Source organism: Panthera tigris, chromosome A2 (genome assembly GCF_018350195.1).
Source record: "Panthera tigris isolate Pti1 chromosome A2, P.tigris_Pti1_mat1.1, whole genome shotgun sequence".
Lineage (NCBI taxonomy): Eukaryota > Metazoa > Chordata > Mammalia > Carnivora > Felidae > Panthera > Panthera tigris.
Genome location: NC_056661.1, coordinates 122,680,675 through 122,697,984, shown reverse-complemented (window position 1 = coordinate 122,697,984; position 17,310 = coordinate 122,680,675). Strand labels below are relative to the sequence as shown.

At 36.6% G+C, this 17,310-nt stretch overlaps 1 protein-coding gene across 7 annotated transcripts in view; it reads left to right on the top strand.

Annotated features, from left to right (window-relative positions):
• The window catches only part of NT5C3A (5'-nucleotidase, cytosolic IIIA), a 51,594-nt gene that overhangs the window by 15,153 nt on the left and 19,131 nt on the right, over positions 1 to 17,310 (top strand). Inside the window, exons 1-2 of one of the 7 annotated variants that reach the window (XM_042969539.1) lie at positions 16,291 to 16,470; positions 17,198 to 17,293. The exons of 3 other annotated variants lie outside the window; for them this stretch is intronic. The gene's annotated coding sequence lies outside the window, so the exon portion shown is untranslated. Of the gene's footprint in view, positions 1 to 16,288; positions 16,471 to 17,197; positions 17,294 to 17,310 lie in introns of those variants that run through there. 3 more of the 7 variants (XM_007090523.2, XM_042969546.1, XM_042969559.1) reach the window with 3 other exon arrangements.

Here is a 17,310-nt window from a genome sequence, read left to right as displayed (position 1 = left end):
AGCTTAAAAAATAAGAAAGTAAATCTGTATGAGTTAACATTTAAAAAAACTCTAAAGATAGTAACTAGGGAGAAAAGCATGTTCTAGAACAGTTGTGGTTCTGACAGAGATACACATGTATATGCTTGTATGTCACTTGAAATTCTTGAAAAACTGTACTAGAAGCTGTTTGCAGTTGTTACTAGTTATGGTGGAACTTGGGAGGATGAGACTGGGGAAGGAGATTTCTACTTTTTCATCCTTTAATGTTCTGTAGTGTTTGAAGTAACATGACCATGTTTATTTTTTTAAAAACTGGTTAATTGAAAGAAACATTTTAAAACCTGTGTTGGGACCACAGTATAGAAGCATCTTCATTATCAGTAGTAAGGTATTTGTAATTAATTTGCTGAAGAGCCTTTGAGTGTGTTATATTCATTTTAAATAATCAGTGGTAAGGTCTGGAATGCATTTTAGTATGCTTAATCTGGTAACTAAAGTATATGAAATTAGCATAACTAGAATCAAGAGATGAGCAGTGTGAGGAAAAGATAATTTTCCCTCTGCCTTTCTAAGTTCTGTGCTGGGACCCTATATCAAAAGTTAGAATTAACAAGAGAAAAACAAGTTTTATTAGCACATGTACATGAGAGATACCTTGGGAAAAATGAGTAACTCTCCTGGGTGCTTTAAAATTATACCATCTACAGCTAAAGACAAAAAGAGAAAAGGTCATGAAAGAGGCCTGTTGTGGGATGGGAGGAAGAAAAGTATGGTAAACTTGAGTAAGGGTTGATGTGCAGATTTAAGTGCATTCTCTCCATTGATTTGAGTTTGAGGTGCTTTCATCATCTTTCTCTTCCTTCTCTTTTAGTACCGAGATGGAGACACACACAGAAATGGAGATTTCCTTTATAAATGTACATTTCCCTTGCAAAACAGAACTTCTGCTCTTTTCAGAGCTTCTCCGGTGTCTACAGTTTCTCTGAAATTACCAGCTCAAAATAATCCTTGTGCCAAAGAGGCATATGTTGGGGCGATATTCTGTCACACTCAAGGAGCAGGAATTAAAATAAGCCTGGATTAAAGAGAATGAAGCCCGAGACTGCTATGGGCGTAGTAGTAAAAAGGGGACAGAAAATTGGTGGATTGCAGAGGTGAAGTCTGTAGGATTTAAAAGGGAACAGGATTGGTAACCTCAAAATCTGCCGTCTTCTTTTTTCTTTAACTCGAGATGGTATTGAAGATGGTGGTTTGGGCCATTTCAGGGAGTTACTTAGTTTTCCTGGGTATCTCCCATGTATACAGGAAGTATGCATGTTATTACGCTTGTGTTTGTTTTTCTCCTATTAATCTGTCTTTTTTTATAGGAGAGTTTTGGCCAAGAACCTAGAAGGGTATAGGCAAAATTATTTTTCCTCCCCCACAGACTTTATAATTTTTACAAAGTATCTTGGATTATCCTTAATTCATCGTAGCAGTTTGAATGTTTCCTACAATTTGTTAAATCATTTCCATATATTTCTTTTTTGTTTGCATTTAAAATAATTCAGACATCACCTTATTTAGAGGTACTGAATTAAGCCTATAAAGAACCTGAAATCAGTTTTAATCCTTATTCTCTTTTAAATTAGGGATTGTAATTTGTCTCCTCAGTACAGTAAGTTATTTGAAATCCAGTGCCATGAACCTTATCTGAGGTTCCCCCCACCTTTAAAAATGTCAATCAAGGAAATCTACACAATTCCATTTTTGTGTCAGCAGGTGGCAGACTTCTCTCTGCTATGGCTTAGTGCTGGCTTTCTAAATTACCTTTCTTGTTGATACATTTTTATGTTTACTCTCTCACTGCTGCTTAAACCTAAAGGTTTGCCACCCCAAAATGTGCCACTTTGTCATGTGAATTATTGTGAACTGAAGCCAGTCAAGACCCAGAGGGGTCAGGAAAAGCTTTTTACTGCCCTTCTACCTGCCTAAAAGAATTTAGAAAGGGGCGTGTACCAGGAAGAGAGCTATTACCAGAGATTGCTCTTTTATCTGAGAGATTTACCTGCATGGAGGCAAATGTTGCTCTTCTCATTTTCCTGGAATTGCCTTCCTCCCCTTTGAAGCCCCAGACCTCTACCCCTTTCTCCTTAGCTCAGGATGGTTTATAAGCCTCAATTGCCTGACTGCTTTTAGGTCTCTTATCTTTGTGGGTTCCCATAGGTGTGAAATTAAGGATTTCTTTTCTGTTAATCTTTTTAGTTAATCTTTTTAGTATGGGTGGTCTCAGCAAAGAACATAAAAGGGTAGAGGGAAAGTTATCGTTCTGCCCTTACAAACCATTAATCTATAAAATTTAAACCAACTGACACTCTTCTGCCATTATAGATGTAAATTCCATTGTCTATTTTTTTTCCATATATGTTGTTTATTTTCCTCATTTGCAAGGTGCTAGTAGATTACAGCGTTTTATTTAGTGGTTGATTGGAAGGTTGCTTAATTTGTTTGGCAAGTTCCTGCTTGTAAGTGGGTGGAAATAGATAGTCACATGTTTAACGTGATGTGGGTTCCCGCAAGATCCTTCCTGTCCCCATTTTATCTCTGAAGCCTTGTCATGGCACAGCCCTCTCGTTTATTTTACATCAAATGCCCCACTCAGAGCCTGGGTTCAAAACACCATCATCAAAAAAACCCAAAATTTATCTAGATTTCTCTGTGACACCATTAGTGTTGTAAGGTAATGAGACCCTCAGTCAATTTTGATGGAGGGAGATAGGAAAAGCGTGAGAACCTAAGCATAACAGCATAGTGAAAAGTGACAAAACAGAAACCCACTGAAGTTACTTCAAGAAAACAGGGGGCTACCCTGGGGCTAGCACTAGAAAACACTTAGAAACTGATTCCCATTTGGGTTAGCTGGGCACCGCCCTATCATCCTGTGACCAGGAGAAAGGAACTAAGATTTGGGGGTGTCTACTTATGGTTAAATTCACTGTGCATGTTTACTTTATTTAATCCTTAAAAACACAGTCCAGCTAGTAATGTTGTCATAATATGTATTAATTTGCTTAGGAACTAGCTTATAAGTAGCAGACCAGCCCTCAGTATGCTTAAAGAAAGCCTGCTTCCCACTTGGGAATAAGAATTGCTTTAATGAAGTGTTATTGTGTTGCTGATCTTTAAAAATTTTATCTCTTTCCAGACGCCTGGGTGGCCCAGTTGGTTAAGCGTCTCACTTCTGCTCAGGTCATGATCTTGCGCTGGGCTCTATGCTAACAACTCAGAGCCTGGAGCCTGCTTCAAAGATTCTGTGTCTCCCTCTCTTCTCTGCCCCTTCCCTGCTCATGCTGTCTCTGTCTCTCACAAATAAATGTTTAAATTTTTTTTTTAATTTTTTCTCTTTCCAAGTTAAATACTTTATTCTATTTCATCTTTTTGATGGTTTTGTCACATGGCTTAGTTTTGGTAGGATGGGGAAATCTAGTGTTCCATAATTAATTCAGTTATTCTGTAATTTATAAGTATTGTATCTTATATAATAAAGATAAAATAATTTATTTAACAAGTTTCATAATTGCTGACTTGAACTCTAGAGTATCTGGTAAGGGAATGAAGTCATAACATATAATGTTTGAGAGTTTGGTAGTTCGTGAATCCTTGGGTCAGACTCAGCACTGCCACAATCTGATGGTTTAGCCTTGGAAAATTTTGTGGTTTTAAAAAAATGTTTATGTACTTTGAGAGAGACAGAAAGAGCATGAGTAGGGGAGGGGCAGAGAGAAGAAGAGAGAATCCCAAGCACGCTCCACATTCAGCTCAGAGCCCAATGTGGGGCTCAGTCTCACAACTGTGAGATCATGACCTGAGCCAAGACCAAGAGTCGGCTGCTTAATCGACTGAGCCACCCAGGCACCCCTAGCCTTGGACAATTTCTAAGTCTCAGTTTCCAGTTCTCCAGAATGGAGAAGATTCACCTAAAAACTCTTCTGCCCCCTTGTTTCTTTCAGGGTATTATATTAAGAATATGTTCTGTCTTTGTGTTTGTATTGTTTATTTTACTTGGTATTTTAAATAATGCCTTTAGGAGAATTCCAACAGTGCATTCTAAATATCTACCCTGGGTTGTTAAGATTAAAAAAGAGATGATATGCATATAGTGCCAAACTTTGTTTACCACATAGTAGTTATTCAATAAATGCTAATCCTCTTTTCTTCCTTCTTGAGGTAAAGCAATTCTTTTCACAGCTGTCTTGTAGACATGATGTTCTCTTATAGGAGCTTCATATTAAGTAATGATTTAACAATTGTCTCTAAACAGTATTCTGTTTGAGCTCTCAGGCCTGGAGATAAAAGCAGAATGTCTAATTATATCATCATACATCTTTCTTAAAGTTATAAAGATTGGGAATGGAGGGGCGCCTGGGTGGCTCAGTTGGTTAAGATCATGGGTCAGGTCATGATCTCATGGTTAGTGAGTTCGAGCCCCTTATCGGGCTCTGCACTGACAGTGCCACTGCAGAGCCTGCTTGGGATTCTCTCTCTCTCCTTCTCTCTCTGCCCCTCCCCATCTCTCAAAATAAATAAATAAAACTCAAAAGAAGAAAAAGAAAAAGATTCGGAATGGAGAGAGAATGTTGAGCAACAGTTTTTCACCTGAGTACCTAGCCCTCTAGGGCCTAATCCTTGCTGGCCTGCAATCATAATTTGTACGTGGTTAAATTGACCTGAGTAGCATACTTACAGGCTTGGCATATATAATTATAATATCATTTTCAGTTACTGAAATTTAATTTCACTAAAGTTGTATGAGAAACATGGGCTTTTATAAAGAATAAAGCTTCTACATGTATTTCACTAATTTTGAATCCCCTCTAATACACTAAAAACAAGCATATCATATGATAGAGTATAGATGTTTAAAAATTTATTCATGAAGTTCACATGTGTGGATTTCCAGTCATATGGCTCTGTTTTAGGGAAGTTTTAATAATTAAGGACTCATTAGTACCTGAATTAGATCCAGTTTTTTATAAAGAATTTCTCCCTTTTAATTTACCTGTTTTAAGCTTAATTTTCCCCTGATTATCTTTTTATTTTATATGATATAATGCATGCTGATATAAAAAAATTACTACATCTAGGTAAACAAAAAGAAGTAATCAGCAATTTTCACCAGCTTAAAAAAAAACAAACAGATTTTAGTATACTCCTTTGTTTTTCTATGCATGTAACTGTTGTCCTTTGTCTCAGCATGAGATTATATTGTAGCATTGTTTTTATTTTTATATTTTTAAGTTTACTTATTTATTTTGAGAGAGCTATAGCACTAGCAGGGAAGGGACAGAGAGAGAGGGAGAGAGAGAATCCCAAGCAGGCTCAGCACTATCAGTGCAGAGCCCAATGTAGCACTTGGACTCACCAACTATGACATCATGACCTGAGCTAAAATCAAGAGCCAGGCACTTAATGGACTGAGCCACCCAGGTGCCCCTGTAACATTGTTTTTAATAAGATTATTCATTTATTAATTTATTCCTTACCAGTTCTATACTTATTTTAGAGTATTATATTCCTTTATGTTATTATATCATAATTTATTTTAGCAAGTTCTTCATTGTTGAGCATTTAGATTGTTTTCCATTTTTCATTATGGTAAATAATGTATCAGTAAATATTCATGTAGCATCTTTGCAAATCAGTAACTGTTTAAGTAGAATGCTAGGTCAAAGGACATGCACAAATCTAAGGCTTTTGAATGTACTCTCGGGTTACCCCCTGAAAAGTTTGTACCAATTTACATTTCCACCAGCAGTATATACAAGTACCTAGCTCCCTGTTTTCCTGGGAAGAGGTGTCATTTTTTTTTTCTCATTTTTACCAAATAATATGTTTTTAAATATTCAGCTGAACCTTTAAAAATAATAGTGGACATTTATTTTCTTCTTTTCTGAATTGTCTAAGTTATTTTTCTTGATTTGCAAGGGGTTTTATAATGATTTTAACCATGAGAGTATGTTAGGAATGTATTTTTCCAAGTCTTTTTGTTTCACTTCCATTTTTGAGTAGTCTAAGAGTGACCCTCCTTTCAAATCTTTAAATGTGTGCTATTGACTGCTGCTGCTTCTTTTTATTGAAGTGTAGTTGACATACAGTATTCTTTTAGTTTCAGGTGTATAACATAGTGATTCAGCAGTTCATGCTCACCATGATAAGTGTAGTCGTCATCTTCACCATACAAGATTATACAGTGTTATTGACTATATTTCCTATGCCCTACTTTTCATCTCCGTGACTTTATTTCATAACTTCCAGTTGGTGTTTCTTTTTTTTTTTTTAATGTTTATTTATTTTTGAGAGAGAGAAACAGAGCGTGAATGGGGGAGGGGCAGAGATAGAGGGAGACACAGAATCCAATGCAGGCTTCAGGCTCCGAGCTGTCAGCACAGCCCCGACATGGGCTTGAACCCACAAACCGTGAGATCATGACCTGAGCTGAAGTTGGACGCTTAACCGACTGAGCCACCCAGGCACTTTGTACTTCTTAATCCCCTTTATCTTTTTATCCCAATTCCCCACCCACCTAAATGCCTTCTTTAAACCAATGTACTAATTCTTTATAATGCTTTACTGAGCTTAATTTGTATATGACTCCTCATTTACACATTATGACTTCATTCGATATACAGAGTGGGAGGAGAATCTAACATAATGTTTAAATAGTTTGTGTAGCTTACTCATTAGTTTATCCTCCCAGCCAAAGAATGAGGAAGTTTTTCTTACTCCAGAAAAAGTAGTAAGGTAGGATTTTACCTCAATAGATAATTTTCATTTTACCTTCATAAATATGGCTTAACATATGGCATGTCCATTTTGTCCAAAGATGTAGTAGCATTATATGTATTTCTTAATTCTTACATTTTGCGACATGTTTATTCTTGAGAGAGAGAGAGAGAATGAGTTGGGGAGGGGCAGAGAGAGAGGGAGACACAGAATCCAAAGCAGGCGCCAGGCTCTGAGCTATCAGCAGAGAGGCCGACGTGGGGCTCAAACTCACGAGCTGTGAGATCATGACCTGAGCTAAAGTCAGACACTTAACCAACTGAGCCACCCAGGCACCCCTAGAAAATTTTTTTTAATGTTTAATTTTATTTTTGGGACAGAGAGAGAGAGACAGTGTAGGTGAGGAGTGGCAGAGGAAGAGGGAGACACAGAATCCAAAGCAGGCTTCAGGCTCTGAGCCTCAGCACAGAGCCCAACTTGGGGCTTGAACTCATGGACCATGAGGTCATGATCTGAGCTGAAGTCAGATGCTTAACCAACTGAGCCACCCAGGGCCCCAGGCCATGTAACTTTTTAAAAATAATATTTGTTTTCTTCTGGGCATAAGGTAGGTTCATTACAGAAAATTTAGAAAATACCAAAGAATATGAAGAAGAAAATACAGTCAGCTGTGATTCTTTATTCCTCTGTAATGACTGTTAATTGAGTTTTATGATATATTTGATTCAGCCATGTTGAGTGATTATCTATACTATTGAATTTAGCTTGTTACTGCATTATTATTTAGGACTGTGTTTTTACTTTTTTTTTTTTTAATTTTTATTTATTTTTGAGAAAGAGAGTGTACAAGTAGGGGAGGAATAGAAAGAGAGGGAGACACAGAGTCTGAAGCAGGTTCCAGGCTCTGAGCTGTCAGCACAGAGCCAGCCCTATGCGGGGCTCAAACCCACGAACTGCAAGTTCATGACCTGAGCTGAAGTCCGACGTTTAATGGACTGAGCCACCCAGGCGCCCCTAGGACTTTTGTATCTATATTCATATGTGAACTTAGGTTATGTATCCCCTTTTTGTACTACTTAAAAAAAATTTTTTTTAACGTTTTTTTATTTTTGAGACAGAGAGAAACAGAGCATGAACGGGGGAGGGTCAGAGAGAGAGGGAGACACAGAATCTGAAACAGGCTCCAGGCTCTGAGCTGTCAGTACAGAGCCCGACGCGGGGCTCGAACTCACGGACCGCGAGATCATGACCTGAGCTGAAGTGAAACGCTTAACCGACTGAACCACCCAGGTGCCTCCCCCCCAAAATTTTTTTTTAATGTTTATTTATTTTTGAGGGAGAAAGAGACAGAGCATGAGCGGGGGAGGGACAGAGAAAGAGAGAGGGAGACATGGAATCCGAAGCAGGCTCCAGGCTCTGAGCTGTCAGCACAGAGCCTGACACAGGGCTTGAATCCACAGAGGTAAGATCATGACCTGAGCTGAAGTTGCAAGTTTAACTGACTGAGCCACCCAGGTACCCCCCCCCCCCCTTTTTGTACTATTTTTGATAGGCTTTTGTTTCAGGGTTTTATACTAGTTTCATAAATGGAATTGGATAGCTTAACCTCTTTTTTATGTGTTGTTAAGCAGTTTATATCTAGCATGGAGCCCTTTAAAAGTTTGAAAGAGATCACCAGTATGATGCCTGACTATAAAGTATAAAGCACTTTGAAGGCCATTCTCTGATAAACCTACTTTTATAAGTTCCATTCTGATGAACACATGTTCCATTGTTGAACATATGTTACCAAAACTTTTCATAGGTTAAATTAAGTACTTTGGTCTAACATACTGAGTTTATTAATATTTAAGGAAGTTTTTTTAGTCCTTTTAGGACTATATTTTGTGGTTTTTTCTATTTACATACTTTTAAAACTCAAGTTCTCATTCATCCTCCGTATAATTTCAAGTAATCCTTTGCTATAAGTTATTTATAAGTTTGAATCTCTTTCAAAATAAATTTCTTCATCATTTTCTTACCTTTCTATTTTTTAAATGAGTTTATCCTGCAGAGCAAAAAGAAGATAGTAAGTTTTTGTACTCTCCATTTAGAGGTATTGGATATAATAACATGAACTATAAAAGCATAAATAACATAACCATTTTTGCTATTTTTTTAGTATAACCCATACCAAAAGAACAATCTTAAACAATACTGTTTCTTTTCAACAGACAGAATACCAACTGTGTGATTGTGGAAGGAGTCCAAAATTAAAACAAAGTTTTTCTTGTTCCATTTCAGGTACAGAGATCAGATATAATAAAATGGAAACAACAATTTCAGTGCTAAGCATCTTGGAATATTAGAACATAGTGCCTTTCAGAGGAGAGCCAGTGAAGACTCCCTTCATTAATGATACAGTATTACATCCAGTTTTCTTGAACTTTTTTTTTTTTAATGTTTTTATTTATTTTTGAGAGAGAGAGATAGCAGGAACTGGGGAGGGGCAGAGAGGGAGACTCAGAATCCGAAACAGGCTCCAGGCTCGGAGGTGTCAGCACAGAGCCCAACAGGGGACCAAAGTCGGGTGCTCAACCAACTGAGCCACTCAGGTGCCCCCAATTTTCTTGAACTTGACCTACCTGTTGCAACATACATGTCATTTCCTCTAAAGGAGTTTAAACTACAGAATTTACTACTTTTTAAGTTAAAAAAATTATAAACCATGTTTGAGAACTGCATTTGAGTTTCTGAAAATTAAGTTACTCAATCCTAGATTTTTGCAGAGTTTTTAAGAAATGCATTGAGATTAGAACCACAGGTTTTCCTCAGTTTGCATATATGCCTGTAAATTCATAAATGCAGCAGTCAACTTCACTAACAATCACCTAATAGGATAAGTTTTTGGAATGATTTTAAATGAGAAGAAACTTACAGAAGATCTTTACTTCCTGTTCATCCCAAAATGGAAGGATTCATTGTTCCATCTCTGATTTGGCTCCTTAAACATTTAAAATTGTACTCATATAAACATTAACAACATCTGTTTCAATTCTGTGTTGATCAGTCACAGTGTTGAAGTTAGTTGACTCTTGCCTTCTTTAGAGGAGTTATAAGAGAAGTCAAATGCTTAGATGGATGTTTTACATGTTTAAAAAATCATCTTTCTATATATATCATACAGCAATTACAGGAATTAGCAGGAACAAGTTTTGCAAGAATCCTTACAGAGAGTATTGCATCTCACCTCCTACTGAATGGTCTTTCTTATATGATTTTATTGTTTTGTTTGGAATACTTTCCTAGGGTGTCAGTCACATTCAGATTGGAGTTTAAAAATACATTCCATAGCCAAATTATAGGATTATGGTAAACTGAGTTAGTAGTTATGTCTTAGATTAAATAGTTGAGAAATAAAGTATACTTACTACAGGTTTTATGTAGAATTGTGAAGGGATTTCTTTCACATACAACTATGAAGTAATGGAGTACTTTTATTCCCTTTACTTCTCAGCCCCAAGATTAAAGGGAAAATGAATCAATCAATAAATAAGTTATTAAGGTTTAAACAGATAGATTTGATTTTCTGTGGACTTTTTGTTTTTTCATTATTTCAAAATCTTGAGAAACTTTTTGATGGCAAATATGAAGTGATCATTTTTAGCTTTTCAAGTTGATTGAATAATTGACAGTATCTAAAAAGTTGTAACTAGTTACTCAGAAGTACAAATGAGTATCTTTTTTTCTCATTGATAAAGACAGCCAGTTTCAGTGTTATAAGGGGAGACAAATCTTCCACAGATTTGAGTCCTGTACGAGAAGTTCTGTGCTCTTTGGCATATCAATTACGAGCGTAGAGTTTCCTTTAGGAGCTTCATGAATGATTTGTTTCTATGACCAGGAGTAAAGAAACTCCCAAGGCAACAGGGACCAGTCTTCGAGTCCACTACTGAATGGTCTTCATTGTGCTGCTAAAAAGCCTCCAACTTCTTACTTCTAAAACCTTTATATTCCCTTTCAAAAACAAAACATCATATCTGAGAGCGATTTCAAACAAAATTCATTTTCTTTTTCTCTGTACTTCGATTGTGTTTGTGTTCTTGTTCTTTTTTTTTTTTTTTTTTTTTTTTGTGGCACAGTTTCAAAACATTATTCTTATTCACAGACATCTTTAGCCCTCTCGTGTGTTATGTGTATATTATTGCCTAGAAACAGCATGATGTAATAAGAGAAAAGTCACATAAGTAGTAAGTAACCCCTTCAGACCTTAGATTTCTTATCAACAATAAAGAGGGAATATTATCTTTTTTGTAAGGCTTTACTGAATACATTAAAATGGAACATGTTACCAGGGAGCAAGAATATCCTGTCCCCTCAAGGTCCTTTTCGCTAGGCTAAGAATCAAATTGACATGAGACAGATTAACAGGAGGAAAAATCAAACTTAATAGCATACATCTGGAGAAACCACAAAGACATGGAAATTCCAAAGACAGGCAGAATGAAGTATGTATGTCATTGTGAACAAGGAGAAGGGGGTCTTCAAAGGGAAGGAATGCAAGCCTGAGGAAGAATAAACAAATACTTGCTGGGCCACTTAGAAATGGTGGGACAAAGAGAGAACTTGGATCAAAGAGGCCTTGCTAGGTTCCTCTCTGTCCACTCTACCTAATTTATAGTAGTGTAGTTATCTATGATGATAGCTGTCTTTCTGGAGAAGGTCTTTTATCTGAATTATTATAGGCAGTTGTAAGGGGTAGGAGGGTGGAGGTAAAGAGCTTTTCCTAAATCTGCTGGGTCTTGATTATTTTTAACTCAAAATAATCTTTATTCTAAAGTGGGCCATCTTAGGGTAGCCCCTGCCCTTGGTCCCACAATATATAAAAGGCCATTGCATGCTTCTGGGACTCTGACACACAAGGTAAGAAAGTGCTTGAAAAATGTTAGTCCCATTTGGAGGGATAGCCCACCAGACATCCCATCCAACCCCCAGTTCCTATACCCACTGGGTGGAATTAAACTGTGAGAAAAGTTCCCTGTAGTCAGGAAGCCGTACTCCTATTTCCTCTCTTCTCTCCTTTCCTTAGACTAGCAGGACAGAACACCAGGGCACCAAAGCTATCTTCTACCTCTTTGATAATATACTAGTCATCTTTCTTTTCATACTGTATTTTGTTTTATTTTTTTAAAAAAATTTTTTTAATGTTTATTTATTTTTGACAGAGACAGAGACAGAGTGCGAGTGGGTTAGGGGCAGAGAGAGAGGGAGACACAGAAGCAGAAGCAGACTCCAGGCTCTGAGGTGTCAGCACAGAGCCCGACACGGGGCTCGAACTCACGAGCTGTGAGATCATGACCTGAGCCGAAGTCGGACGCTCAACCGACTGAGCCACCCAGGCGCCCCTGTATTTTGTTTTATTTTAGAGCAAACTGGGTGAGTTCCTTGCTTTTGTCTCCCCATTAGAAATACTGTTTCACTAACTGACTTGTTTCGTTTAGCATAACACATTCTAGTTCCTCTACGTTGCAAATGGCAAGATTTCATTCTTTTTTTAACTTTATTTATTTATTTTGAGAGAGAAAGAGGAAGCATGCATGGGGGAGGGGCAGAGAGAGAGAGAGAGAGAGAGAGAGAGAATCCTAAGCAGGCTTTGGTCTATGAGTGCAGAGCCCGATGCAGGGCTCGAACTCAACAAACCCTGAGATCATGACCTGAGCTGCAATTAAGAGTCGGACACTCAACCAACTAAGCCACCCAAGCACCCCATGATTTCATTATTTCTGATCACTGAGTAATATTCCATTGCATATATATACCACATCTTCTTTATCCATTCATTATTTGATGGATATTTGGGCTCTTTCCATAATTTGACTATTGTTGATAGTGCTGCTATAAACATTGGGGTGCATGTGTCCTTTCGAATCAGCATTTTTGTATCCTTTGGATAAATACCTAGTAGCGCAATTGCTAGGTCATAGGGTAGCTGAATTTTTAATTTTTTGAGGAACTTCCGTACTGTTCTCCAGAGTGGCTGCACCAGTTTGCATTCCCACCAACAGCAGAAGTGTTCCCCTTTCTTCACATCCTCGCCAACATCTGTTTTTTCCTGAGTTGTTAATTTTAGCCATTCTGACAGGTGTGAAGTGGTATCTCACTGTGGTTTTGATTTGCATTTCCCTGATGATGAGTAATATTGGACATCTTTTCATGTGTCTGTTAGCCATCTGGATGTCTTCTTTGGAAAAGTGTCTATTCATGTCTTTTGCCCATTTCTTCACTGGATTATTTGTTTTTTGGGTGTTGAGTTTGATAAGTTCTTTATAGATTTTGGATACTAATATCATTGCATTGTCTGAAAATGCATTGCATTGTCTGAAATTTAATTTTGTCTGAAATGTCATTTGCAAATATCTTCTCCCATTCCTTCGGGTACCTTTTAGTTTTGCTGATCGTTTCCTTTGTTGTGCAGAAGCTGTTTATCTTGATGAGGTCCCAATAGTTCATTTTTGCTTTTGTTTCCCTTGCCCCCAGAGACATGTCAAGTCTGAACTTGTTGTGGCTGAGGTCCAAAGAGGTTGTTGACTGTTTTCTCCTCTAGGATTTTGATGGTTTCCTGTCTTATATTTAGGTCTTTCATCCATTTTGAATTTATTTTTATGTATGGTGTAAGAAAATGGTCTAGTTTCATTTATCTGCTTGGCTGTCCAGTTTTCCCAATACTATTTACTAAAGAGACTGTCTTTTTTCCATTGGATATTCTTTCCTGGTTTGTTGAAGATGAGTTGATTGTGATTTCACTCATATGTGGAATTTAAGAAACAAAACAGATGAATATAGGGGAAGGGAAAGAAAAATAAGATAAAAATAGGGAGGCAAACCATAAGAGACTCTTAAGTACAAAGAACAAATTGAGGATTGCTGGAGAGGTGTTGGATGGGGGGAATGGGCTAAATGGGTGATGGGCATTAAGGAAGGCACTTGTTAAGATGGGCACTGGGTTATGTAAGTGATGGATCACTAAATTCAATTCCTGATACCCTTATTACACTATATGTTAACTAACTTGGATTTAAGTTAAAAAAAAGAAAGAAAGAAAAGAAAACACTGTTTCAAATCATCTGTCCATGATATTGACTAGCTCCAGGTGTTTTTTTAATTTATTTTTTAACGTTCTTTTCTGATTATACACATTTGTGCTACTACTGTAACATTTTAAATCATTTTTTGTTCCCCATGAAATTCATTGTATAAAGCTCAGAAAAAAAAAAAAATGGTCCCATAATCCCATCACAGATACTGTCTTATGTGTTCTATTTTAGACTTTACTATGCTTGTGTAAAGAATTCCCCCCAAATTGGACTCTTGCTGTAGATATTCTCATAACTTTTTTCACTCAATAGTAGATCATGTACATCTCCATATTGATCTCATAGAGCAGTACTGTCCAGTGATTTACAGGCATGAATTCTGAAGTCAGAGACCTGAGTTTGAATCCATTTCTGTCACTTGCCAGCTATAGCCTTAATTAATTCACCTATCAAATGAAGATAATGATAACACATACATTATAGGGTTATGAGTATTATATGAGATGAAGTATGTCAAGGACTTAGAAGTATCTGACACATGGTAAACGTACAATAAATTTTAACAATTAATAATGTTGGGAACTATAATCTTATATTTTATGTGTATACCACAGTGTATTCACCTCTTTTATATTAATGATAATTTAGATATTGGGCATTTAGGTTGTTTACAATTTCTCAGTATTATAAAACAAGTCTGTAGTATGTATCTTTGTGTACTAGATGGCAGCTGTATATCTTTGGCGACTAGATCTTTGTGTACTGCCTTATTTCCTTAGGATAAAATCCTTAGGGCATAAAATTGTTGTGTCAAAAGGAATGTATATTTCTAAAGTTTTTAATAGTATTTCTAAATAGCCCTCCAAAAAGGAACTCTGACTCCAGCATCCTCTATTGTTGTTGAGAATGACTTATCTTGAGTCATCTTTCTAAGTGGTATCTTTAAAATTCTTATTATGGCTACCTATATTGATATATTGCAGGACAATTAAGTCATAATATTCATATATAATACAGAGTATTTTTAAAAAGGATCACCTGGTTGCCCTTGAGCCTCCATTAGTAGAGTATAAAAGATTTTCCTTGTAGAAGAATGTTTTGTTGTAAGTCTTCTCATCTTATTAAAATAAGATAGCTGTGCCAAGTTTTTAACCTTTGGTAGATACCAAGTTTGGATAATTTGTTAGTGGCCTTTTTAAAATTCGTTAACAAAAATTGGGAGTTTGTTTTTAATAGAGCATGCTACTTCACAAAATTTGATTACTGAAATGTTGCGTGAGTTCGATTTCTCTTGAACATAGAAAAGAGAGGGCAGATATAAAAATTTATTTACTAAAGTGTAGCTTCCTCATGTTCCTAATGATAAAGCTTCCCCAGGGGTAAGCATAACTTATCTATGAGGCCCTGACATATGGCATTAGCATATTGCAGTCCTGCTAGTCAAGTTAAAAACAAGACTTGTTCTCTTTAAAAGTTAAAAATATTTTTCTTCACAAAAGATTGACCACTTATTTCCAACAGGAAAGGCATGTTTTTCCATTTTTTAACAAAATTTTCAATGAAACTTAGTTTTCATTGTGTTCAAATTTTTTTAAGCAAATCCATGCATGGTCTTGATAAAATTTGCAGTGTAGGCATATGAAGAAAAACATAAAAATAAAAATCACTTAAATCCCAGTGCCCTGTAGTAAAGGCTCATAACATTCTAGTGACCACTTAGCATGCATCATGTATTTTTTCATGTATCTTAAATGCATCATGTATTTTTTCATGTGTCTTAAATGAGGTAATCTTTTAAAAATTGTGATAAAATACAACATCAAATTTACTATTTTAACTATTTTAAATATTTTTAACGTTTACTTATTTTTGAGAGAGAGAGAGAGAGACACAAAGACTGAGCAGGAGAGGGGCAGAGTGGGAGACAGAACCTGAAGCAGGCTCCAGGCTCTGAGCTGTCAGCACAGAGAGCCCGGACACAGGGCTCGAACTCACAGACCACGAGATCACGACCTGCGCCGAAGTTGGATGCTTAACTGATCGAGCCACCGAGGCGCCCCTGTCTGTTTTAACTATTTTTAAGTGTACAGTTCAGTGGCATTAAATACACTGAGGTTGTGCAACCATCACCACCATCCATCTCTAGAACTCTTCATTTTCCAAATTGAAACTTTGTACTCATTGAGCCGTGGCTACCCATTCTCCTCTCCCCCAGTCCTTGGCAACCACAACCTAATTTTGTTTTACCTTCTGTTGCACTATAATTTCATACATAAAAATGCATATACCACAAGTACACTGGCAACCAAAAAACAGGATGAGGAAGGGAGTATTTGTAAGTGTTAATATGGAGGCTCTGTTTTTCTTTGCAGAGCAAGTTGCCAGCTCTAATAGTACAGATTTACCTTCTCTTAACTGTCACATTATTTCAGTTGATAATTTTCTGTTGACTGGCTGGGGACTAGCTCAGAGCTAGCAAGTGTCACCCAGAGCATAATAAAGCACTGTGTAGTAATGCGTCACAAGACTGTTTTTGCATAGAGCTTAGCCAAGACTTTTGGAACCGCCCTCAGTTGCACCTTGTGCTATATTAGTACTTCTCAGACAGGAAGAATTTTCTTTCGCTGGTGTAGCTGGTCCGGTTACATTCAGGGTAAGTGTGTACAGTTCATGGAAACAAATGAGTTTCTTTTGTTTAACTTTATCTTTTATTTGGTTCAGTATCTTGGTGAAATTTTAGGCATTTAAAAATACAAATTAGGGAAATAAAAATAGAATAAAGCAGTAAAATGCAAAACTTTAACATTTGCAAAGATATGAATATGTATAACCTTGCAGTGCCTTGGGTCTCAGAAATTACAATTTATAGGATCTAATTTTAAGAGCTTCTTGTTTCACATATAAATGTTAACTAAAAGCAAAGTACCCTCAGAAATCTCTTCTCAAAGGGGAAAAAAAAAAACATTGTAAGATCCAATTTTGTTGTTCATTTAGTTGCTCTGTGACTTAATTTTGCTGATTGCTATGCTTTGTGTCCCTAGGATTAGGAAGCATTTATTATGGCTAGTAATAAAGATAATTTTTATTACGTGCCTGTGAGTTTTAGCCAAGATATCATGGAGTGTAATTATATTGGTGTGTTTTAGGAATTGATAAAAGCTGGATCACAATCTCTAAGGTTTATAACAAATTGTATATTGAAAATTAAGATTCAAACATATATTACTGTAAAAGCCTAGAATGTTATGGTTAACTTAGATTTAAATAATTGAATTTACCTTATTTTTTATAGTTTTTTTTCTTTTTTTTTAATCAGGAAAATTAGGTAATACAGCAAGCACACCATTTCTTAAAGCAATTTACTTGGTTTTTATTGGCAGTGTATATCCAAGCCCTGCATCCCTGGATATTGCTTACCACCTATGCTGTTGTTCTAGGACAAATTCAAGGACAGAAGAACTCAGAGTACCCTTAGGGTAATCAGTATAAATTA